The 13,098-nt window shown below is 34.7% G+C and overlaps 1 long non-coding RNA gene across 1 annotated transcript in view; it reads right to left on the minus strand.

Annotated features, from left to right (window-relative positions):
• The window catches only part of LOC136840996 (uncharacterized), a 492,700-nt gene that overhangs the window by 469,338 nt on the left and 10,264 nt on the right, over positions 1-13,098 (minus strand). Inside the window, exon 2 of the long non-coding RNA XR_010853813.1 lies at positions 10,555-10,575. This is a non-coding gene — a long non-coding RNA (uncharacterized lncRNA). The remainder of the gene's footprint in view (positions 1-10,554; positions 10,576-13,098) is intronic.

The raw sequence follows: 13,098 nt of genomic DNA on the forward strand, positions 1-13,098 counted from the left end.
GTACACTATAAATGCTCCTCCAAGTTCCATCTGTCAAAGTTTGAGAACTAAGGCATCTTAAATAACATAGTCAAAACCAGCACTGTAAATTAAGACAAATCATACAAACTTCACGACCTGAATCTTGGGATTTCTGTAAAACATTCAGACATTTTTCCACCAGACATTCAAAATGTTTACATAATATTGGGGTTAGAGAAACTGGGTGGTAATTCGCAGGCCATGATCTAACACTAACATTCAGCACCATTCCTTATTAATTCTCCAATGTGTGCAAAAAAGAACCATTTATAGGTAACATACGATATATGACTGACTATTTAAAAGGTGAGTATCATCAGTCTTCCCAAAAATAAAATAATAATACAATTTGGGTCCACACTTCCGTACCCATCAACATTTCTAGTACAAGATTTTTAATGTCAAGTGACCTAAAAACTAAATATGTCAACTTTACATGAGAAAAACATGAAAGAGGCAGTGTAAGTTTCAAATTAGTTTACTTACTACCAAAAACATCCCTGAAAACGAGTGCCTTTTCCTTTGGACACTAAGTGATGCAATCATCTGGTTTGTGTAAGGGAGGCACCACTGAGCCTTTGTCAAACTCTGCTGATTTGATAGTGGTCCACCATTTATTTATGTTAATTAGTTGTACCTGATAGGATTACTTTTACTATAGTATAAACGGAATCATAAACTCTCTGACCCATGGGTCTTAGTTAGATATATTCATTCTATGTCAAATCAGATCTGTTGTCCAATAAGCACGCCTGCAAACGTCACTGAACAACGTTTGTCTTCAATATGATGTATGGTAGCTCAACAACTGAGAAGAAATTCGCCCTTCAATAAGGTTGACAAAACTTTTACTCAAAACAACAATAATTCAGTTCTACCCTGCAAAATACTAAGGCTTTCGGTGTATTAATTTTCTGACAGCTGTATCACCAAGTCTTATTATCGTGTCAGTTTAGCCTCAAGTGCTGACTGTGGGTCAAAGGCCACATAAAATTCAAAAGCGGTTCTCATCAATTCGTCGTCAGCGTAAACCATGCTGAGCAGAAATATTATCTACAAATATTTCAGAAACAAGTTTCAAACTAATTTCTTCCGAACACCTGATGCTTGTCAGCAAATGATCCTTCATAATTTGACATACTTATGACCCTAATTTTACCAGATCGTAAAGCCCACTAAAACAACTTGAAATAAGTAAAAGCAAAATATATCTAATCACTTTCAATTTTTGGATATCTATCAATCTATCCATCCATTTATCTATGTGTATTATATATATATATATATATATATATATATATATATATATATATATATATATATATATATATATATATATATATATGTACATAGATAGATAATATATATATATATATATATATATATATATATATATATATATATATATATATATATATATATATATATATATATATATACATATATATACATATATATATATATATATATACATATATATATATATATATATATATATATATATATATATAATACCAAACACATACACACATATATATATATACAATATATATACATATATAGATATCCAAAAATTGAAAGTGTATATATATTTGGATTTAACTTGTTTTAGTGGGCTTTACGACCTGGTAATATATATATATATATATATATATATATATATATATATATATATATATATATATATATATATATATATATATATATATATATATATATATATATATATATATATATATATATGCAATTCTAATAGCCACAATGCCCTCTTAACTTTGCATTAAAAAACCACAAATTTGCACGTGCTTTGATTATCAGCTGAAGCCACAAATAAGTTTTAAAAGAAACGACACTGCCAAAATAATTTCGAGTAATTAACACACCTTCAGGAACGAAGTAACAATTAACACACCGTCAGGAACAAAGTAACAAAGTAAAAAATCGATGAGCAAGAAAGCTTTAACACATCTCCGATCAACAAAGTAAAGTAAAAATGTATTATTAGGTCGTTACAAACAGAAACAACATCCATTCAAATTAGTCAACTACTAAAAACACAGGTAAAAAATTCGTATCTTTTTAAACTTTCCTGTGGCTTCAGCTACTAATCAAATCACGTGCACATTGGTGACTTTTTAATACATACAGTACATACCTATACATACATATACAGTGTATGAATTTTTTTATCGCACCGTGATTTATATACAATCATGAAGCTACAAATGTCGCTTAATATCAAATTCACGCTACCTCGGGAATATCCCCGATGAGGAATTATCACCGAAGCGGAATTTATAAGTGATAAATGGACTGGTACTGCCGAGTCTCGAACCTGAGACACAGATACTTATCCAGCGACTCCAGTCGACGTTATTCCCGAGGTAGCGTGAATTTGATATTAAGCGACATTTGTAACTTCATGATTATATATAGTGTATGTACGTATGTATATATGTATGTATGTATATGTATGATGTATATATATGTATATGTATATGTATATATATGTTCAACTGAATTATATATGTATGTATATATATATATATATATATATATATATATATATATATATATATATATATATATATATAATATATATATATATATATATATATATATATATATATATATATATATATATTTATATAATATACATAACTGGTTGAAATATCCATTAATACAACACAGCCATCGTTTCATCATGGCAAGGTTATTTCCAGGTAGATAAACCCCAAAAACTGTGAACTACTTGTATCCCCAACTCACAATAAATGATAAAGCCTGTAAGTTGAGGTCTGCCCATCGCGTCAAAATACAAAGTGCTCACCCCTCATCCACAATGGGTGAGGTAAATCCTCCCCCTCCCGACACCACATGGACCTAAAAGCACGAGACATCCACCCAAGGAGGAAATGTCTCTCCTTCAACCATTTCAAGAGAAATATGTAAATTTACCAGAAAAGGGAAACCGTATTTGACATGTGCCACGTAATGACTGCTAATGCACACCTGTCGCTGTTTCCGTTTCCTGCGTAGGAGAAACTGAGGGACGGCGTACAATAAAATGGACGTTTCCTGAGGTCAACTTCAAGTGAGACAAATTGATCGCTCCCAGAGGAGCTTGCGCATTATGGATTACGAACATATTCATCCTAATCGTTGAAAAGACAAATAATTTCTCTCTCTCTCTCTCTCTCTCTCTCTCTCTCTCTCTCTCTCTCTCTCTCTCTCTCTCTCTCTCTCTCTCTCCATAAGGCAAGAATAAACTTATATAATACACTGGAAATGTATACTAACATAGCTCTTTTCAGATTCAAAAATACTTCTTCTACGGGATAATTTTTCGACAGATGGGTTTACCTCAACAGAAAATATAAACTGACAAAAATGGCCCTTATGTCTCTGGACTAACTGACTAACTGTTTTTCATATATAACTTATCATGTGGAATAGCATCTACAAACATAAGCTAAAATATGAATACAGTATTGTTAAAATCCGTTTCTACTTTCTACTCATAGCCACTACAGTAAAACTGAAGACAATATTATTTCTCTGTGCTCAGTCAAGAACGAAAAACATGAACAAACTTTTTAAGTGGTCCTATTTATTTTCCTGTGTTCCCCTCTATCGTCACAAGTGACTCATCTGGCAAATCCCAACATCCAACATATGATTAAAACTGGATAGAGATCAGTGAGTCTTCTTTAAAAAATCGACTACCCATACTTCGGATGCATAACTGTTAGTATGGCAGACACTTACACCTGTAACATACTGTTATGCAAAGGAATGGAATGGAATATAGTTTAGGCCAAAGGCCGAGTACGAGGACCTGAGGTCATTCAACGGTGGAAAAGAAATTGAAAGTAGGTAGGTTTGAAAGATGCAACAGGAGGAAAACCGAAGGGACGCTGCAAAGAACTTTAGTAATGCCTACAGTGCACCATATGAGGTGCGCTGACGGCACTAACCCCATACGGGGACTGGTATGCACATAAGGATTATCCCTTTCAATAATTATCACTCTTCTCAAAGACCCCTGACACTTGTTCACTTCTACAGCTTTTAAAAGATTCACGAAAGCCTTTTCTGTTCATATTCGAAATAACTTTAAATTTGGGATGTTCCTACATTTGTCTCTACTCTTGACTATTGAATCAACGTCAGATATTATTAAGTATGTTGCAAAGTGACCACTCCTTCCATTTTGAAGGTATTAGATTAGCCACTCCTCTGCTGAACTGAAGGAGTCAGTCTCCTCTCAGGTGACATCAAAACAGCCGCTTTGACACCACCTCCCAAATTTGTTCCGAGGAAATAAAAAATCTTCGGGTTGCTAAGTTTTGAATGTCTCTTTCCCTTTACCGGCAAAATAGGCAATAATCGATAAAAAAAAAAAAAAAAATTCTGTTCTCTTCTGAATCACCTCGCTGAACTGGCAAATATATGGTTTAGATTTTGCTATATATTCCTTAGTAAAATTTCAGACCCATATTGTGGGTCCAAACCCAGCTCCTGAGACCATGTTTTGAATCAATTTGACATAGTACAGCTCTGTTGTTCATGATTTGCCTACTACGACTTCTTCAATATTCCTATGTAAGACAGTGCCATACTTGCTGCCCAATCCTGGACACAGAGGAAGCGGTTTGAAAAAACTTGTATCCCTTAAGCTCTGTTCTTGGCCCAGTAGTGATGAAGAAAGGGATTTTTGAATGACCTCACCTCGTTTCCATTACTTCTTAATTATTTTTCCCTGGAAGGGATAGTTGTCCACATTGCAACAAATAACTGAGTCACCTTTCCCCAAGGATGGTTGGTGCCAAATTTGCCGAGGATGATCCAAGGGTTCCGGAGAAGTCGAAAAAGCAAAAATGCTGACACCAGACAGACAAACATACATATATACATACATACTGAAGCCAGACAAAATCTGATCAGAAAAACTCACTCAAGTTCTCAGATCGAGTAAAATAAATAGTAATGAGGAAAAAGGTACTTCTAGACGTTTGTTTCCCTATTTTTCGCCGTAAATCTTCTGGGATGTCGATGAGTTGTTGCTACAACAAAAAATGACATTCCCAGCTTTTACATGTTGCAAACCTTCGAAGTTGGATCTTGGTGCTATATTTAAAAAAAAAAAAAAAAATCCTGAACGGCATATACCGGTATCATTTGTTTTTAGTGTCTCCACACGAGTCAGTGTGTCTTGCGAAATTCCCAGACTTGAGAAACCATTACTGGTGAAGGGAAATTCTTACATAGAGTTACTGGGACATCTTATATATGATATTCAGACCTTATTGGCAAGTTAAAATTGCTCCATGCGTTGTGATTACAAATCCAATTCAACGTACAGAGCTCAATATGAGAGAGAGAGAGAGAGAGAGAGAGAGAGAGAGAGAGAGAGAGAGAGAGAGAGAGTCACTATAAAAGCGACTTAGTGTTTTCTTAATTGCTCAGCTTTTGACTTCTGTAAACTTTTGAGTTGTAAATCCAGCTACCACTCCCATCCTCAAACTATTTCTTTCAAACTTGAAAGTTGTTTCTTTCCAACCGTTACCTGCAATGCCTTAACCGAAATTCATTATTTTCTTGTAAAGCTTAGTATTACATATAAGAAATGACTGCAGGCAGTGTAGTGTAATTGTGTATTTATATATATATATATATTTTTTTATTTTGGTGAATGTCTTCCACATGAACGACCTTACTACACGTGTCAGTGATCTTTCTTCGAAGGGAGTAATTACAGACTCAGGTTCTTGCTACCTATTTTTGCGCACATTCAATTTAATGCAGCGTTGAACTCAAAGTTGGAGCATAGAGAAAGTTTATACAGCTTGTATGCAATTTACAAAAACAGTAGCTTTACGAACGCTTGTCTGCAATGACTGAGAGCATCTAAGCCATACTTTTTCTGTGCCGTCATTATATAATTATAAAGTCATTACATCATGCACGATGTAATGACACAGATATAGGTTTGGACAGATAGATTCTACCTGTTACTTTCTTACCAGATATATATATTTGTAATAACAGTAACCTCTTAACTTCTCGATGACCTCAAACTTGTTGGATATTTGTAATAACAGTAACTTCTTAACTTCTCGATGACCTCAGACTTGTTGGATAAGCTTGTCACTACAAAACCAAAGACCCAACTGAAGGAACAAATGAAGAAATTCCAAGGTTAGTGGCGGCATTAAGACCCGCACTAAATATGTCAAATTAAGGTTTAAAGTTAACCAACTGGCCTTCATAATGACAAGCTTATCCAAAAAGTACCAAGATATCGAGTCACTTTGGCTATTCTATATGTTTAGTTTTACACCTTTTACTGTTATGAATCTATCTATTTCTCTCTCTCTCTCATATATATATATATATATATATATATATATATATATATATATATATATATATATATATATATATATATATATATATATATATATATATTATATATGTGTGTATGTGTATGAGAGAAAGATAGATTCACAACTGTAAAAGGCGTAGTACACAGTGTATACAATACCAAACATAATAGCGAGTCTTAAACTTATGTTAAATTCATTATCATAAAAACTACCGCCAGCCCAGAAAAACAAACAAATTGATACCCCTTCCCTTTTTCATCTATACTACGTGAATAGTTCTAATACCACTGATTAAATATGAGTCGGTATTCATGTTTCTTACACATCAGTGCAATCACACAAGGCTCTTTTATATGCTTGCACCGACGTGTAGGTTAACCATCATCTGTAAAATTTACCCCAGAACATATAATTTTCGAACAAATGATCAAGAAACGTATATTATAACCCGGAGCATACAGGAAAAACATCCGACATATGACAGCTCTTGAATATTAGTCTACGTCAAATCAATTTTGTGCTCGACTGAGAAAAATGTTTCCGGTTCAAGAAGTTTTCGGTTACAACCTAACGGACTTAGATAGCCTATTTTTGTGAGCGAAAACCGTTGTGCGAAATTAATGTTAGGCGAGACAGAGCGAGAATTAATTCATGTTACACACTTGCCTCACAAAATTTTTGCTAAACGCCGGAAGATCATTTTAGTATTTTCTAAAATAATTTTGTAATCAAAGAAGAAACAACCTAAGAAAAGCTTACCATGCTACACAATATGCCCACAATTACTGAGAGAGAGAGAGAGAGAGAGAGAGAGAGAGAGAGAGAGAGAGAGAGAGAGAGAGAGAGAGAGAGAGATGCAACATGCTAATGGGTTTTTATTGTCCAGAGAGACAAAAACTTGCATTTCTTTTTCCTTTGAGCAGCACAAGGTACGAGTAGCCTCTTGAATCACAATAATGCATCCTTTAGTCCTGAGATTAACAAAACTAATTTCCACACGAGCAAACTACACCTTAACAAGCGCAATGTCATAGATAAATCTATTAAGGCCCCGACATGAGAGACTGAAGATGCCACTCGCCCTTGACTAATTAGGAGCCGCCCTATTTCGAAGACACAAAATAAGGCGTGTGCCCTGGTTGCTTGCACGCACTCTAGCTGAGGAAAAACTATTATTGTTTTAGTAGTTGCGAGACGGGAGGGGTAAGGTAGGGGAGAGGTAAACGAAGGGATCAAGAGAAGGAGGGGAGATGGGAAGAGAAGGCAGGAAGAGGAATGGGGTCGTATTTAAGCTCCTAGTAGTCTCCAAACAAACTAAGAAGGACCGTTTTGTAATCCTACTTCGCATCTTCTCTTGACTTGCGTCTCATTCTCTGCTCAGGCCCTTTATGGGGTACAGAGCTTATCACGATTAATATGTCAGCAACTGGATTCAATGTCAGTGGCAACTGTCAGCAGCCCAGCTCTCCACTGGAGAGAAATTCAAGTCAAGTGTTTTCAGCTCATTATACTTCCCTCAACTAGTTACTTAGTGCAAGCAGTTTTTTTAACGTTTTAGTATTAAAATAACTCCTTCCACTCTGACAAAGTACCTTCTATTTATAGCATATCTGAGGTAGCATGGAAACAACAGTAACAGGCAATCTTAAGCACCAACCACAGTTGTTGCAAGACTGTTTTTCTGTATTTGTGGCAGACTCTTTGCTACATGTTCCTTTTATTGTTTTCAGTACATCTAAAATTATATCACAATTAACACAATAGTCTAAATAATGTTACAGCAGTCCTCGGGCAAAATATCATTTTGCAATACCTACAAAAGTATGAAAGCATGTGAGATAGTTACACCATTTGCAAACAGAATATATCAATCACTAATTTCTTTAAGATGTGGGGTACGGTAAGACAATCCATCGAAAGACCTTATCTTGCTCAGGAGAGCAGAAATATTGAGACAGTATGGCGAACGATACAGAATGAGCTGAGAAAAAAAATCCCTAACCATAAAAGAAGCATTAGACACTCCGTCTTGAGGGTAAGCAAGTTGAAGGAATCAAGGAAAACAGAAACAGTGTAGTTACCAAGTAATTCGAGCTTGTCTAAACAATAAATAACGGTTGACCTCATTGTACGCACGCAAGAAGACAAATATTCTTTAAAAACATATAACAAGGCTTCAAGGGCATGAAAATGACATTATGACAATATCTGTATTCCTCTGACGTGAATGAAATATTGTTAATGTTGGGAAAAAATCATAATGGGAGATTAATGAAAAGAAATTTAATTACTTAATCAAAAAAGCACGCAAACTTGGTATTTTTTAAAATTCCCTCAAGACCACATTAATGTCCACCAGAAACAGAAAGCAGAAGGAAGTAAAAGAAACAAATGTTACCATGATCTAAGAAAGGCGAAGAGAAGCGAAACAAAGGGGGTACGTTTTTTTAATAAATTGGTACCGCTAAGGAAGGAGAAGGACCCTCAGTAAGCTTTCTAGAAGCGCAAGATCAAAGAAATTTACACTACCCGAAATAGAAAGCGTCACAGAGTCCGTGCGCAGGTGCATCTCAAAATTACTTGACATAAACCCTGATTTTAGACACTTCTTTTAAAGACCACCATGAGAAATTTTGCTCATAAACGAAAGGCTAAAACCATATAAGCTTGTGTTATTCAGCAGCTCAAAGAAACTGCAATTCAGTTATTGAGCGAATTCTAAAATTACACCAAAAACCAAACATTGCACACAAAACTGTACTTTTGGTGTATTTCCTAGTCCATTTTAATGTAGGGGAGGAGGGTGATCAAACAACTAACACCAGAACCTACCCCAAGGGTGATGGATAGAACAAGAAGCCGAGCGAGAGGTAATTGGCCTTTATTTCCGAAGGATGTGTTTACAAGGAAACCTGTAAGCCGGTAGAGAATTCCAAAGCTTGGTAGCTGATGGAAAGAAGCAAGTCACCCCTAGTCACAAGAGTCTACAGGCTGCATCATCCTGACTAGGGTACGATAATGACACCTTTAAATTCCCTGGCCGTGGCTATCGTGGCTATATATTATACATACATAAATACGTATATATATATATATATATATATATATATATATATATATATATATATATATATATATATATATATATATATACATATATATATATATATATATATATATATATATATATATATATATATATAAATATATATATATATATATATAAATACAGGAATATGTATATATATATATTAAGCTGAATATATATATATATATACAGATACTATATATATATATATCTTAAGATCATATATAATATATATATATATATATATATATATATATATATATATATATATAGACAGGACTGGAGAAGGAGTTAAGCTGAAGGTAGAAAGGTGCAGACAGACACTAGAAGATCGAGGTCTTAAGATCAGTAAGATAAAGACTGAGTATCTAAGATCAAACGTAACTGACAATGGAGATATGGACTCTGAGACCAACGACGGATTACAAGGTGCTTGGATAAACTGGAGGATCGTCAGGGATACTGTGCGACAGGCGGATTAGTGCAAAGGTAAAAGGGAAGTTTACTAAAGTGTAGTTAGACCTAAATTTATTATCAAAATATAAACAAACAAGCCACTCTATCCCTGCAAGCCGGTTTGTCCGCCCTGGGTGGGGGCGGGGAAGGTAGTGAATCGGGAGGGTAGGGGAGACAGCAGCACCGGATGTAAATTCCTGGGATGTATGCTAGTATTGCACCAGCCCTGGTTTTTTTGCCATGCCCCTTGGTTAGGTTAAGTTAGGTTAGGTTGGTTGGGGTTAGGATACGTTACAACTTCCTTAGTTGTAACATTATGAGATTACTTTCAAGAAAATTCTATGGTTAGTTTTCAAGGTATGGCGCCCGGCTACTTTCAGGGAAAGGTCCCAGTAATCGGTTACATCTCGGGAAAATGCCACCGGGATCGTTTTGTTCTGCAACTTTACCATGACCATGGTAAATAAGCACCCTTTACTAAACAACATCCTGAAAACTTTTCCTTTTACCTTTGGATTTAAATAATTTTCCTTAAACTCTCCGCCGTTTGACCGAGAAAACTAAAATACAGATGCACATTATTCAATTTAAGGAACTGACCTTGACAGCTGTAGACCCACTCTGAAAACAAAAATAAAATTACTTTAGTATAAACGTTTACACACAGAGGAGCACATTAGGAAGGGTGTAAAAAAATTATTAACTATACTACGCAACAAGCGCCTGAATTGTTTACTATAAACTTCAGTCTTTATCAATGAAGGATAATCTAATGTATCCAAGATTAATAAATCCCTAAATAGCATGATGAACAGTTTATCAAACTGTAATTTTCCTCTAAAAATTGTAACACAATTTCAAGGTATACAGTCTGCCATAATCGACAAATTTTGGGATACTTTTCAAGACAACTATTGCATATTAAAACGGTCTACAATATAGATATTTCATATACACTAAATAAGAAACAACCATTGTTGCACTAGCTGTCAATAAAAGTGAGAATGAACCATGAAATTTAGGATACAAAATCAAGCAATGCGACACTTTCAGCAATTCACCGCCTAAGACAGTGAGAAAGAGGGAGCTGGAGTGGCTGGACAGCAAGATATAGAGATCCGGAAAATGAGTGAGGTAAAGTACAAGGACCTACAGGCGAAACTTTGGAGAAAATCTCTCAGTTGCACAGAGAACAAAAGAAGCAAAACTGGATATCAAGTAAACGGCTAAAATAAGCAAGGACAGGAGGGGAGGGACGATGCCATCACATTTTAGTTATGCCGACAGTGTTCCATGTGAAGCACACTGTAGGCACAACTGCCTTATCGTGTAAAATAATGCTTGGCATCTGTTTCTTTCTCATTATATATATATATATATATATATATATATATATATATATATATATATATATATATATATATAAATATATATATATATAATATATATATATATATAAACATATCTATATATTTATATAAACATGTATAGTTAAAATGGAAATGCCCACATAGTAAAGAAAAACGGGAATAGCGTCACATTTTGGGTAATATCTCCACCCCTTTTCTAACAATAAAGGGGTGTTGATACTACCCGAAATACAACGCTCTTCCATTCTCCTCGTCGTTTTACTTGTATAGCACTCATTCTTCAAATAACACAAATACATGCAATATATATATATATATATATATATATATATATATATATATATATATATATATATATATATATATATATATATATATATATATATATATATATATATATATATATATATATATATATATATACACAGTTGTAAAAATTGATATAAGCACAGTTACTGCACGTGTTAAGTCAAACGGTTGTATAGTTACCTCCAATTCTTTAAGGAGAAAAACCTGCATTGTTGAAGGAAGGAATGTAGGACTTAGCTCAAAGGCCAAGCGCTGCTGGAACCTATGAGGTCATTCAGCACTGAAAGGAATACTGAGAGTAAAGGAGGTTTTAAAGGTGCAACAGGGGGAAAACATCGCAGTTGCAATATGAAACAATTGTTAGGATAGGGTGGAAAGTAAAATGCAAAAAAGAGAATACGAACAGAGGTACAGTAAAAGGAATGAAGGGGGTTGCAGCTTGGGGAAGAAGGGACGTTGCAAAGAACCCTGAGTAATGCCTACAGTGCACCGCGTGAAGTGCACTGATGGCACTATCCCGACCCCCACGGGTTTACTTGACAGATGAAACCATCATACCACAGTTGGCAGTTCTAATCAGTAACTTCAGCTTGTAGCAACAGGACTTTCTACCTGTTTATAATGTGCATTCTGCGGTGTTTCTTTGTATCCTGACCACGAATGCAAATAAGCACACGTTCCTTTCACAATTATAGATTAAACTTATTTGCTGATATGACAACTGATTCCATCGACATTTAAAACAATAGGTAACTGAAACCACATTACTCTTTGATTACAACAAACCCATGGAATTTTTTTTTTTTTTTTTTACTTTACGGTAACTGGTCAGCTGGAAAAAAAATTGCGCAAGCAATGTCAGCTTAAAAAGACAATATTGACAACGTGCGTGAAATTTTCTTCCACAAATACTAAATTATTAATTTCGATGAAAGCTTTATGAGTACCCGAGCTATTGAAGTTGCCTGGACACGTGTCGTAAATTGCTAAGCCCCTTTGATTAAGTCGCACATGAATCACCATCGGTTCTTTCATCATAAAAACAATTATTTCTTCCGTAAATTTTAATCCTAGGGCCATTGTTCGTCTTCTGAATGCCTTGACTATCAGCTTAAAATGAACTCTCTAACATTCATTCGGGTAAAAAGTAATTACGTGCTCTTTTTATCCTATTTTCTCCCTTCACAATGAAAAATTGCCGGAATTACTCGCAAAAGCCGAGAATATAAAGGTTCTTTTTTTACGAAACTATGGTTAAGGAATACAAAATGTATTTTCGTATCTGCCGGAGTAGAATCATATAATTCTGACTCTAAATTATCCTTATTTCTTATTCCGATACAATGATATAAAATAAAATTTATATATCAACTGTCAGGATCGACCCCGAATGTCAAGCCAACGTTTAACGATCTTCTTGTGGGAAAGCAGAAGGCATATATGTATAGAATGAATTTTTCCCTGA

This window comes from Macrobrachium rosenbergii, chromosome 8, assembly GCF_040412425.1.
Source record: "Macrobrachium rosenbergii isolate ZJJX-2024 chromosome 8, ASM4041242v1, whole genome shotgun sequence".
In the NCBI taxonomy this organism is placed as follows: Eukaryota; Metazoa; Arthropoda; class Malacostraca; order Decapoda; family Palaemonidae; genus Macrobrachium; species Macrobrachium rosenbergii.